The sequence below is a fragment of the Salvelinus sp. IW2-2015 genome, unplaced genomic scaffold (assembly GCF_002910315.2).
Source record: "Salvelinus sp. IW2-2015 unplaced genomic scaffold, ASM291031v2 Un_scaffold1748, whole genome shotgun sequence".
In the NCBI taxonomy this organism is placed as follows: Eukaryota; Metazoa; Chordata; class Actinopteri; order Salmoniformes; family Salmonidae; genus Salvelinus; species Salvelinus sp. IW2-2015.
Genome location: NW_019943130.1, coordinates 111436 through 124882, shown reverse-complemented (window position 1 = coordinate 124882; position 13447 = coordinate 111436). Strand labels below are relative to the sequence as shown.

Here is a 13447-nt window from a genome sequence, read left to right as displayed (position 1 = left end):
GATGTGAAATGGCTAGCTAGTTAGCGGGGTGCACACTAATAGCGATTAAATCGGTGACGGCACTCGCTCTGAGACCTTGAAGTAGTTGTTCCCCTTGCTCTGCAAGGGCCGCGGCATTTGTGGAGCAATGGATAATGATGCTTCGAGGGTGGCTGTTTTCAATGTGTTCCTGGTTCGAGCCCAGGTTGGGGCGAGGAGAGGGACGGAAGCTATACTGTTACACTGGCAATACTAAAGTGCCTATAAGAACATCCAATAGTCAAAGGTATATGAAATACAAATGGTATGGAGAGAAATAGTCCTATAATTCCTATAATAACAACAACCTAAAACTTCTTACCTGGGAATATTGAAGACTCATGTTAAAAGGAACCACCAGCTTTCATATGTTCTCATTCTGAAAAGTGTTAATTCAGTATTGTTGTAATTGTCATTATTACAAATAACAATATATTTTTTGAATAAAAATTGTAAAAAATAAATAATAATTTTTATAAAAATAAATAAATAATACAATTTAAAAATTTAAAAAATTCGGTTGATTAATCGGTATCGGCTTTTTTGGTCCTCCAATAATCGGTATCGGAGTTGAAAAATCATAATCGGTCGACCTCTACTTAGTAGCGCCGTCCTAATATGGAGTTGTGCCCCCCCACCCGCCTTTGCCTTCAGAACAGCCTCAATTTGACAGGGCATGAACTCGACAAGGTGCCGAAAGCATCCCATGGGGATGCTGGCCCTTGTTGACTCCAATGCTTCCCACAGTTGTGTGAAGTCGGTTGGATGTCTTTTGGGTGGTGGACCATTCTTGATACACACAGGGAACTGTTGAGCGTGAAAAATACAGCAGCGTTGCTATTCTTGACACAAACCAGTGCGCCTGGCACCTGCTACCATACTAGGTTCAAAGACAAAGAAATGTTTTATCTTGCCCATTCACCCTCTGAATAGCACACATGCACAATTCATGTCTCACTTGTCTCAAGGCTTAAAAACTCCTTAACCCGTCTCCTGTCCTTCATTACACTGATTGAAGTGGATTTAACAAGTGATATCAATAAGGGGTCATAGCTTTGACCTGGTCAGTCTGTCATGGAAGGTGTTCTTAAAGTTTTGTATACTCAGTGCAGGGTGAATGGGCAAGGCAAAAATATTTAAGTGCCTTTGAACGGGGTATGGTAGTGGGTTCCAGGTGCACCGGTTTGTGTCAAGAACTGCAACGCTGCTGGATTTTTCACACTCAACATTCTCCCGTGTGTATCAAGAATGGTCCACCACCCAACTTCACACAACTGTGGGAAGCATTGAAGTCAACATGGGCCAGCATCCCTGTGGACTGTTTGACACCTTGTAGAGTCCATGCCCTGACRAATTGAGGATCTTCTGAGGGCAAAAGGGGTGGTGCAACTCAATATTAACATTTGGTATACTCTGTGTATATATTCCAGACTCTGACATGGCACCTGCTGATATTTCTTAATTGATTTGTGTGTATTGTTAGGTATTATTGCACTGTAGGAGCTAGAAACATAAGCATTTCAATTAACCTGCCATAACGTCTGCTAAACATGTGTTCACGACCAAAAACAATAATTGATTTTATTTAGTCTCAGTCCATTCTCCCTCTCCTGTAACCATTCTTCTATCCCTCTCTYACTGGTCCCAGTCTTCCCATTAGTCAGCGGTACCCTAAATAAATGAGGGGAAAACCAAGATGTCTTCATGATCTCCATTGCGTCCAGGGGAGATAGCAGCACATATGGGCTCATGTGGGGGTTTAACCCATTAAGCTGTTAATTTCTTGTCTGTGGCACAGGGTTTTATTTGGTTTGGCCTCCTTCTGGAGACGCCACTTCCCCAAAATGTGAGGCATAATGCCAGAGATCAGACAGATGGTGTTTAAGGGGTAGAGGGGCAGAATCAGGGCTGTTTTGGGGCACACTCCTCCTCACACATGCATGCATTCGGCTCCAGTCCAGAGCTCAAGTATGACCCTATGCCTAAATGTTATTATTTCTGCCACACAAGCTACCACAAGAGGGTTGTCTGACAAAAGCAGCACAAGGGGGGAAAAAAATAACAATCTTTGTGTGATAGTCCTACATATGAGAAATGCCTATGAAAATGATTTGTTTTCACATTACAGCTCAATTTAGATGCAGAAAATGGTCTGTTAAAGAAATAATAAGCAGGTCTACTTGAGTTTCTAAAATGTGTATAGTACACTGCTCAAAAAAATAAAGGGAACACTTAAACAACACAATGTAACTCCAAGTCAATCACACTTCTGTGAAATCAAACTGTCCACTTAGGAAGCAACACTGATTGACAATGAATTTCACATGCTGTTGTGCAAATGGAATAGACAAAAGGTGGAAATTATAGGCAATTAGCAAGACACCCCCAATAAAGGAGTGGTTCTGCAGGTGTGAGCCACAGACCACTTCTCAGTTCCTATGCTTCCTGGCTGTGTTTGGTCACTTTTGAATGCTGGCGGTGCTTTCACTCTAGTGGTAGCATGAGACGGAGTCTACAACCCACACAAGTGGCTCAGGTAGTGCAGCTCATCCAGGATGGCACATCAATGCGAGCTGTGGCAAGAAGGTTTGCTGTGTCTGTCAGCGTAGTGTCCAGAGCATGGAGGCGCTACCAGGAGACAGGCCAGTACATCAGGAGATGTGGAGGAGGCTAGGAGGGCAACCAGAGCAGACGCTACGGCTTTTAAGGGAGCACTGAGCGCACCTGTCGTGTCACCTCTAGCTCATAGGGCTGGGTCCCTAGGAGGGCACAGGCAGCGCACTCCGCTTTGTGCAGGAGGAGCACTGCAGAGCCCTGCAAAATGACCTCCAGCAGGCCACAAATGTGCATGTGTCAGCATATGGTCTCACAAGGGGTCTGAGGATCTCATCTCGGTACCTAAGGCAGCGTCAGGCTATGCGGCCCACAAAGAAATGCCACCCACACCATGACTGACCCACCGCCAAACCGGTCATGCTGGAGGATGTTGCAGGCAGCAGAACGTTCTCCACAGCGTCTCCAGACTCTGTCACGTCGGTCACATGTGCTCAGTGTGAACCTGCTTTCATCTGTGAAGAGCACAGGGCGCCAGTGGCGAATTTGCCAATCTTGGTGTTCTCTGGCAAATGCCAAACGTCCTGCACGGTGTTGGGCTGTAAGCCACAACCCCCTGTGGACGTCGGGCCCTCATACCACCCTCATGGAGTCTGTTTCTGACCGTTTGAGCAAACACATGCACATTGTGGCCTACTGGAGGTCATTTTGCAGGGTCCTGGCAGTGCTCCTCCTTGCACAAAGGCGGAGGTAGCGGTCCTGCTGCTGGGTTGTTTCCCTCCTAGGCTCCTCCACGTCTCCTGATGTACTGGATTCTCCTGGTAGCGCCTCCATGCTCTGGACACTACGCTGACAGACACAGCAAACCTTTTTGCCACAGCTCGCATTGATGTGCCATCCTGGATGACCTGCACTACCTGAGCCACTTGTGTGGGTTGTAGACTCATGCTACCACTAGAGTGAAAGCACCGCCAGCATTCAAAAGTGACCAAAACATCAGCCAGGAAGCATAGGAACTGAGAAGTGGTCTGTGGTCACCACCTGCAGAACCACTCCTTAATTGGGGGTGTCTTGCTAATTGCCTATAATTTCCACCTTTTGTCTATTCCATTTGCACAACAGCATGTGAAATTTATTGTCAATCAGTGTTGCTTCCTAAGTGGACAGTTTGATTTCACAGAAGTGTGATTGACTTGGAGTTACATTGTGTTGTTTAAGTGTTCCCTTTATTTTTTTGAGCAGTGTATTTAGGATCCATTTGTTGCTGGTGAAATGGTCTTCCTCAAAGGTAGCAGTACACACTTAAGCAAAGGGAAGCACCTGCACAACCTTGCCATTACGGTATTCCTCTAGCAGGAAAGCAGGAACAGGGAGATTTAAAATGTACATAAAATCAGGCTGTAGTCAAACATGTTCTATCCATCTCAAGTTGTAACGGTAGGCTACATAGCTAGAGCCATATATTTTCTGGTATTGCTTAACATTATGTAGGCTAAAAGTAAGCAATAAAATCAAGGGCATCTCCTTTCCAGACATGATGGGTGGATGGTTGCCAGAAGATACCGACTCAGGTATCTTCTGGCAACCATCCACCCTCTGCAACTGGATCCTGGACTTCCTGCCGGGTAGACCACAGGCTGTGAGGAACATCACCACCCTGACTCTTCACACAGGGGCCCCCCAGGGGAGTGTTCTCAGTCCTCTGCTGTACTCCCTCTTCACCCACAACTGTATGGTTGCACAACACCAACGTCATCAAGTTTGCTGACGATACCATGGTTATAGGGCTGATAACCAACAACAACGAGTCAGCCAATAGGGAGGAGGTAAGTGAACTGGCATTGTGGCGTCATGATAACCTCTCCCTCAATGTGAGCAAAACAAAGGAGTTGATTGTGGACTTCAGGAAGCAAAGGAGGGAACATTCCCCGACCCACATCAATAGGACTGCAGTAGAGAGGGTCACAAGTTTTAAGTTCCTCGGCGTGCACATTGGACCAACACCACTCTTGTCAAGAGGGCGCAACAGTGTCTCTACTTCCTAAAGGCGTCCACCTGCTTCCCAGCTGAAACAGTTCGGTAGAGTTCATACATATATAATGATGACATTTTGTGGGGGTTTTATCACTTTTTGGACATCGGTGGGTGTTTTTTTTGGGCAGTTCGGGCACACATTTTTTTCTGGAGGCAAGCCAAAGGTCAGAGCCGAAGTCTACGTCCCTGCGATTGGTTATCAGAAGGGATTCTTCAATAAAGTATTATTTTGTCATTCAATGAGACACTCGTTTTCATGCAAATTTCTTCCATTGAAAAATACTTCAAACATCTTAATTAGATGTGAAATCTTCAGCAAAATCAGCAAAATTAATGACTGATTTCTTGACTTAGATTAATTCTTACTATTTTGAGGAAGTGTATACTGGTTACGGTGTCTCAAAATGGACAAAGTACTATTGCCACTTGTTTATTGTTTTAAAGCGAAGGTCTTTTAAGGAAGTATGCGAGCACACTCGTTCGGTTAGCCGAACTGAAGCATGCTGACWTCGAGCAGATAGAAATACAGCTGAAAACTGCCCTTTTCGTCCTCATGCTAGCTACCAGTAGATACAGCAGCCATTTTGAAATGGTAGTGTCAGCCAATCAGATCCTTTGTTGTTCAACATCATGTGCCATTCCATAATGGCTGCTGTGGCTACTGGTAGCTAGCATGAGGACGAAATGGGAMGTTTTAGAGGAACACAAGTAGTATTTTAATCTTATCTATGGAGCAGTGTGGATAAAGGTCAAATTTGGAGTACAGTGGCATATCCAATTCCTGCATTGAGGTACATTTTCCGACCCATATCTCACACCGCCTCAACTGTGTCAATGTAGCCAGGACATAAACATTAATAAAAGAGAGTCACACACACTACATACAAGCTCCCAGTAATATTTTGGGTGAACCAACAACGTTTCGGCATCACTGTGCCTTCTTCAGGATCATGAATGTAGCCAGGACAAACAAATCTTTTCATGATTTCACTAATATCATGAAAATCAATAAATCATAGCACGGTTTTGGGCTCATTCGGTAGTTTTTACCTGATAAAGTAGAATTATGTCAAAAGTACCATTTATATTCATAAAAAAACAGGGGTCACCAACAAGTGGATCGTGATCTTCAAGGTATTTCTAGTTGATCGTCAAACATTTCTTTAGAAAAGCTAACGATAAAGGCATAATGGCTCACCCATTATGCAACTAGAGTTTTGCCATCAGGTGGAAGCCTGTCCCCGCTCTCTGATCAGTCTCACTGGAGGAAGGAGAGAGCAGGGACTGTGAGAGGCGGACCCCTCTGCTGTTCTCTCCCTCCCTCCTCTGAGACTAATGCCGTATTCGAAACAACTGGGAACTCGGAAATCTACAACTTCTGAGCGTTCAAGACAACTGGGAATTATGAGAAAAAACWAGATCCAACTGGGGAAAATAGTTTTTGAACGGTCATCCAACTCGGAAACTCAGGCATCTTTATAGCGCTCCGACTTTCCGACCTGAAGTTCACTGACTTCATGATTTGACCTCCTTTTTTACAGGATAATGTCAATGAATCACCACCTCACATCAGTTTCTAAATAGTGATAGGTGTGATAAATTAATTAATGGATTTGAGGGTTAAGCTGARGCCAGAGACTTTTATGGGAGGAGCGCGCAATTTATTTTCAAGCCACCATGGCCTGAAAATGACAGATACGTTATAAGTCCGGCTACGGACTGGCGTTTATGACAAACACTGGTACTAAACCAAAGATAATGATCTGATTTAAGTAATAGATTTTGTGACTTCTAGATTTTGATTTTTTTTAACCTTTATTTAACTAGGCATGTCAGTTAAGACCACATTCTTATTTACAATGATGGCCTACCCCAGCCAAACCCTAACACAGTCAACGCTGTGCCAAATGTCCACCGCCCTAAGGGACTCCCAATCACAGCCAGTTGTGATACAGCCTGGAATCATACCAGAGTCTGTTGTGACACCTCTAGTACTGAGAGGCAGTGCCTTAGATCGCTGCACCAATCTGAAGGCCTATAAACTGTGTGCGCAGTTATAGTCATCATAAACGGATGACTATAAACTTTAATACCAACATCACCAATCTGAGGTAAAAAGGATAGGTATTTCCTGTAATTCATGTGGTGAAAACATTAGTCTTATAATGTAGTAACACACTATTTCCACCATGGGTAAATTTGAATAATATAACATAATTCAATGCCAAAGTAATTGAACACTTTAATATATGATCATACTACTTTAAGCATGGACAGAGTTTAAAAATGCCTGTAAACGCAATTTAACCAGGCACTCTAGACTAGAGCGTCCATAGGGTCTGTGCAGCAGTATGAACGTTTGACCACTAAACTTAATTTTTTTTGTTTTATTTTTTTTATTTTATTTATCCGTTATTTTACCAGGTAAGTTGACTGAGAACACGTTCTCATTTGCAGCAACGACCTGGGGAATAGTTACATGGGGAGAGGAGGGGGATGAATGAGCCAATTGTAAACTGGGGATTATTTGGTGACCGTGATGGTTGAAGCCAGATTGGGAATTTAGCCAGGACACCGGGGTTAACACCCCTACTCTTACGATAAGTGCCATGGGATCTTTAATGACCTCAGAGAGTCAGGACACCCGTTTAACGTCCCATCCGAAAGACGGCACCCTACACAGAGCAGTGTCCCCAATCACTGCCCTGGGGCATTGGGATCTTTGTTTAGACCAGAGGAAAGAGTGCCTCCTACTGGCCCTCCAACACCACTTCCAGCAGCATCTGGTCTCCCATCCAGGGACTGACCAGGACCAACCCTGCTTAGCTTCAGAAGCAAGCCAGCAGTGGTATGCAGGGTGGTATGCTGCTGGCAAATTAATGTAACCATGATTGTGTTCCGACCTCAGTGTAACTCAGTGTAAACAAGCATAACGGTAGTGTCGGTATCTTCTGGCAAGGTGGATGTTTGTCCAAGGCCAAGCATGTCTGTTCCATGCAGTTTGTATCCAAGGCAACATTTTCAAACACACGGTCATTAGTAGGGCGTCTATAACCTGTGTGACATGATGATGCTCATTATGCAGGTTCATACATGGCCCATTTCGAAATGTGTGTTTAAAACGCTTTCCCACGGATTTTCAGAGATGTCGGCCAAATTGTACATTAAATGTAAAACAAGTTCAGTCATCTAAGCAGGCTACCAAATTACACGCATTTCATTAAAAAACATGAGGCCAAATCTAGTCTATTGTTCAGACTATAATAAGGTTTACGAACTTAGAAACTACATGAAATACGTTAGCCTTCTACTCGGGAGAGTGATCAGCCACGGGCACTTGTTGCTTTCTCGTGGGCTGGAGAGATGAAAGGACAGATTCGTTCACGCCACGGAAACAATTATGTCTCGCGTTAACTCACCAGCATATAAATKACCTGTTCCGTCTCTCGTCGAGTTTTCCTTTAAAATTTCCACAAGTTTGGGTTCACTGTCATTAATGGTCAATTATAGCTCTCGCCAAACGTGCATGCACTGTTCGAAACAGCCAACCAGAGCACAGCCGAAGCTCTTCATGGAAAAGGGGCGTGGTGAAGCTCCTGCTGGAAAAGCAGGTAGGCGGACCCAAATGACGCTCCAGGTGGAGTTTGGCTAAACTCACAAATACGCAATCAATATTGATATAGACAATTAAATTGTGGTTTATGAATATATCGTGACAAATCAAACACCATTTATGTTATTTTGTCATATTTGTGTGCGATATTTTCAGCTCTCAATTACTTTTCCATCATAGGCTAACTTTGGACGTTTATGGATGACTTCTGGAATATTTATTATAATTATTGTTGTTGCAGAACTCTTGTTGCACACATCTTCAAGTCTTGTCAATGACAAGTTGTCACAGATCTGTAATACTGTAAATTACACACATAGTGGTTAGAGCGTTGGGTCAGTAACCTAAAGGTTGCTGGATCAGATCCCTGAGCTAATAAGGTAAAACATCTGTCGTTCTGCCAGCAAGGCTGATAACCCACTGTTCCCCGGGGCACTGTGGATGTCGATTAAGGCAGCCCCCGCACCTCTCTGATTCAGAGGCTTTGGGTTAAATGAGGAAGACACATTTCAGTTGAAGGCATTTGTACAACTGACTAGGTACCCCTCCTTTCCCTTAATTGAGAAAGAAAGAGAGAGAGACACTGAGAGAGAGACACAGAGATAGAGACACTTGAAATGTCTCTATTCCTTTGGAACTTTTGTCATGTTTACTGTTAATTTTCTATTGTTTATTTCACTTTTGTTTATTATCTAGTTCACTTGCTTTGGCAATGTAAACATATGTTTCCCATGCCAATAAAGCCCTTTGAATTGAATTAAGAGAAAGAGAGAGAATAAGGAACTTCTGTGAGTGGAATGTTTACTGTTCATTTCACTTTTGTATATTATCTACCTCACTTGCTTTGGCAATGTTAACATATGTTTCCCATGCCAATAAAGCCCCTTGAATTGAAGTGAATTGAAGAGGCAAAAGTTCTTCCTCTGTCTCTGGATCAAAAGCAGATATATACTACCCCTCCAAGGCTGTTAGTCGTTACTACAGGCTAAAGACTGTTTTCTGGGGGAAATTTCAACTGAGTGAACTCAATAAACAAATTACATATTCTCTACTTCTTGCAGTATTAGATTTAAATGTTGTTTTTTAAGTCAACCAAAAGAAAATGTGTGCTCTTGGTTAAAGATAGGCTAAATAAAAGATATTGAAATTGGGCCCACCAATTGTGTGTGTTGCGTGTGCGTAAAGAAGCGAGACAGAGAGAGAGAAGAGAGAAGAGAGAGAAGAGAGAGAGGGAGAGAGAAAGAGGAAGAAGAGAGAACCACGAACCACTGGAACAACTACTGGGACTTGAATCAGGCTCAGCAGACATCTAGTTTGAAGGGAGACCTAATTTGGACAGGGAATTGAGCCAGTGTGGCTGGATGGGCAACGAGCACTTTTACACAGTGCAGACATAATGATTCTAGATGGTGTACTGTCTGTACAATGACACAGGCATCGGATCAGGTTGGGCAATGTCTCCACAAACACCCATACAAAAGAAGCATCCTTCACCCTTACGCAAAACTGAATAATTCCAAGATTTAATGTCACATTCACAAGTACAGTGAAAAACCTTTCTTGCAAACTCAAAACCCAACAATGCAATAATCAATAACAATGTAATACTAGAAGAAAAAAACACGAGAAATAAGAAGATACATTTGATTTCCCATAAAATATGTCAAAATGTAATTCTATACATAACATTAAATATAGTGTAAAGAAAGTATACCCAAGCATGCTTCAGCCCAGTTTGAACAAAAAGGGAATCAGGTGAGGAAGGACTTGAAAATGTATGTCTCGTTAATACATTTCTGATCTATCCAGAAACAGAGTGCACCTTTTTCTTAATTTTCCTGGATAGTCACCCGCTGAAGTGTCCAGGGATATGGATTTTGGGGGGGGATGAAATATAGTGTGTATTATATACATTTTTGCATATATTACAGGTTTTCCATGACAAATACACATGTGACAGATGGCCTTTGTAACTGTACATTTCCCTGGTATGTTTAAAACAAATCAATACATTTTTGCTAATTATTTGTTCCCTGATAATGTATTGGTTTGCTCTTTATTAGTAACGTTTCTTACATAGGACATAGAACGCCTCATATTTTTTAACATGAAACACAACATATTACAAAATATTCAACGCATCTCTTGCAAGTAAAATATCCACAAGGGGGAGCTATTTTTTCACGTTATGGGTTTACAAGCAGCAATAAAATGTATTCCAGTTGAGATCCAGGAAATGTCAAGGACCTGGAAGACAAGAAGGACGTTACATGCAATTAGAACCCTGCTGAGATCTTTTGTCTAGGTGTGCAGAGGCAGCGTGGACCATGGCCCCTTTTGCGCCATATGCTATAAAAGGTCTGTCAGACCTAATGAAGACCAACATGTGACATCACAACTGACCATGCATGCAGTTCATCAGTGGATGGACACTGCTTTCAGCTTTATGTCTCAAACCAGTGATGTACTGTATTGCAAAATATTGCACCTGAATGTATTTATTGAAACCCATACAAAGCTACAGAGCAGTGCTCATACAGTACATAATCACATTAGAAACGTTGGTAATGTCAGGGATTTTGAGGAGAATTGTATTTATTTATTTTATAAAATGGCTAGATATTGCTGACTGTATCACTGTCTGTATTCTCTTTTAAAATTATATTGGCATCTGAAATATATATTTTTAAGCAGTATCCTGTTCAACAAAGAGGAAATTATTGTTAAAAACATTCATGCCTAGGATAACAGGCAGTTGTTTGACTGAATATATGCATCTTATTTTAAGTGATTAGGTGTTATAAACCCTACAATGTGTGCCTACATATTACAGAACATTTCATTTCCAAATTATTGCATTATAAGGAAGTTACTGAGAAATAATGAAATAATATAACATTTATTGTAAATAAAGGTTAAATAAAATAACATGTACTGTAGTGAAATGGGGGGTGCCAACACGAAGGTCTTACTATGCCTTGTCTGTTTTGCTTGACTATAAGGCTGCTTCTTTATACAAATGTTTTTATAACAGTGATTAGGGCCCAACACAAACTACAATAAATGTTCACATGGCCTTACAGGAGAAAATGTGGACATGTTCAATGCCTCTTGAAACATTTTTATGACATTATCCTGATCTGAGCCCCCCAAGCTGACACATTGGACATTTGCTGTGAATACTTTGTTTCTGTTTGTATTTGAGCTTGATCCAGTATTCAAAAGTAAATTCCAATACTGATCCATCTGCTATGTGAATCGCTTACAATGCAGCCACCAATACACATTTTTAGCAGGCCTTTCCAAGTAGCTAGATATGACTAAGTATACAGAGCCCGTGCTGCTAGCTAACCGCGCGAAACTTTGTCTTTCAGTTTATCTTTAGCTAGCCAGTCTGTGGGAGGACACGTCCATGTTGTAACTAGCAACTGTCTTGTGTCAAAACGTGAAATAATTTGCTAGTTGTTTCTATTGATTGTGAGATTATAGTTAGCTAGTCAGTACGAATACACACATACCAGCAATCAACAGCTTCAGCGAACATTAGCTAAATTAGAAGATTGACAACTGTTAGCCAGCTAGATAACATTAACTAGCTAACGTTAGCTAGTTTCCGGTGAGTAAAGTCAATATGGTTGTTAGATAAATTAGCTAGTTAACGTTAGCTGGACAGTTGAAATAAAGTAATGRGTATACTATTTAAATAATCCCTCGGGGTTAGCAAACTAACCCTTGGTGGGTGATTATTCGTTGAGTTTTCAGGAACGTTGACGTAGTTAACGTTAGCTGTTCAAAAACAAAATGCCTCAGAATTGGCTAGCAAGATAGCTAGTTGTAACGTTACCTGTCCAATAATAGCTAGCTACGTTGCCACCATGTCAGCAAATAAAACCCTTCTGCTCATGGAAGGAAACACGGAATATTTGCTTAATTCCAAACCCATTCATAAACTGTCCTGGATCTAAAACTGGCTAGCTATGTGGCTAACGTTAGCTGCTGGCTAAATGTGGCTAACTAGCTAGCAGCCACCGTCAACTAGTGAATCCGAAATCGAATGCCTCAATGTTGACGAGCCGCTAATGTCAGTATTGTTGCTATTTATTTAGCTGAATCGTTGATATCCAGTGGGTAAAGTTAGCTGCACCCATAGACTTTCTACTCCACAAAATGGGGTCTATTAACGTTTGTCTCCGCCATTTTGTGACAGAAATTTCTCTGAGCACAGGGGTACGTGTAATGGTTGAATGTAGTAACCTCGTCAAGTAGATATCCGTCTGGCAGTTACAGAAAAGGGATCATGAGCAATTTCCATTCATCCCAGGAGACAAAAGTAATTTCTGACTGCTAGGCTATTGGGTCCAACACCGGTGATAACCTGGTAGCCGGTTGCTCTCATGCAAGGGCTGCAGATACTGGAATAAAGTTACATTACTAGCTATCTCCTATTAAGATATTACACAATATGGCATTTTCACTTTGAAATTGTAGCTAGATTTGGTAGAAAGGAGAGTTGCGGCTATTGAAACAGCCAGATGATTTCGTTATCACAATATAATCAAGAGAAAGTATTTGTGAGCAAACAGTACAGTTATGATAGCTACATTATTATAACTTGTCTTCATTTCTACATTGACCGTTTAGAGTTCCGCTCTGGGTCTAGACAATTTAGCTAAGAACTCACAGCTTTGATACAGGTGTAAAGCAATGTGGTGTAATGGGATACTGTTATTGGCACTGAGATAATTAATATCATGAACCACTCATTTTTGTGGATGAAATGAGCAAAACTGAATTTACTGTGGTGACTTTATAAACTGTAATGATTAGTCTACTTAGTTAAGAATATTCAGAGAAAGCAGTCACTTAACCAAACTTTACAATTTAGATGAAACCATTACACAAATTAATTGCATGTCAGTTGCATTTAATATTGATCAACATATAGCCAAATTTGAGAATAAAGTAGGGCTATCACAGCACAGGAAAATATATGTGGAAACTCTGAATATTCTATTTTGAATGGTTGTCAACTTGTCATATTATAATTCTTATAATATATCCAAAAGCTCCCCTCCCCCACGAACAGTAGTAATTTTGTTCTGTTTGAACGGGTCTTGTAAATTTCAGATGAGCTCTAAAAAAGACAACACTGTCTATTGTTCCAATAAAACGCTTTGGAGTGCAATACCGTTGTTTCTAGTAGAGGGCGCTGCGTGGCAGTACTAGCTC

The 13447-nt window shown here is 41.6% G+C and overlaps 1 protein-coding gene across 2 annotated transcripts in view; it reads right to left on the bottom strand.

Annotated features, from left to right (window-relative positions):
* LOC112071865 (GAS2-like protein 3) overlaps positions 1 to 8160 on the bottom strand; it is a 32185-nt gene extending 24025 nt beyond the window's left edge. The window contains exon 1 of one of the 2 annotated variants that reach the window (XM_024139294.1): positions 8025 to 8160. The gene's annotated coding sequence lies outside the window, so the exon portion shown is untranslated. The remainder of the gene's footprint in view (positions 1 to 8024) is intronic. The other variant, XM_024139295.1, reaches the window with a different exon arrangement.
* Between the last annotated feature and the right edge of the window lie 5287 nt (positions 8161 to 13447).